The sequence below is a fragment of the Chionomys nivalis genome, chromosome 24, assembly GCF_950005125.1.
Source record: "Chionomys nivalis chromosome 24, mChiNiv1.1, whole genome shotgun sequence".
NCBI classification, from domain to species: domain Eukaryota; kingdom Metazoa; phylum Chordata; class Mammalia; order Rodentia; family Cricetidae; genus Chionomys; species Chionomys nivalis.
The window spans coordinates 5,252,501-5,253,162 of NC_080109.1; positions in this window are offsets into that span (position 1 = coordinate 5,252,501).

Consider the following 662-nt stretch of genomic DNA (forward strand, 5'->3'; position numbering starts at 1 on the left):
TAAGCTTACAGAGGGGTAGTAGTCACTATCAATGAAGTCAAAAATACCTTAAGGGGAGCTGTTCAGATATTTGCACACTGGCCAAATTCTATAATCTATGTATACATTTTTAGTTTTAAAATTAGAATAACTAACATCAGTGTTTGAATACTTTAGTCACCTACAATATAGCTTCTTTCCATTTATATCTATAAAATCAACCATAAAATATTATTTTTAATTATGCCTCAGGTAGAATGAGCACTTTAATATGTCTAATATGGATATTATCCCATCTCTGTAACTCTTACTAAAGGGATTATATTGCTCTAGTTGATAGATTTAAGTCAGCTATATTTCCTTCATTAAAATGATTTTTATTTCCACTAATGTCCTCCAAATAAATTTACTTTAGTGTTAAAAAGCAACTGACACCCACTAGTTACCTTAAAGATATATAATTGCAATTTTTTTCTCTTAAAAATTTCTGTGTAATATTTGGTGTCTGACCAAGTGCTTTGTAGAGTTCTCTATTGGTCATTTTCAAAGAAAAGGATGGGAATTCTAAGACGTAGCAGCAGCCACTTGCATTTTACACGGTAGCATGCAGCTTCATGAAAATCTGTACTAAATTTTGCCATCCCTTCTGCAAATTCCACGGTCATACAAAATAATCTTAGCAT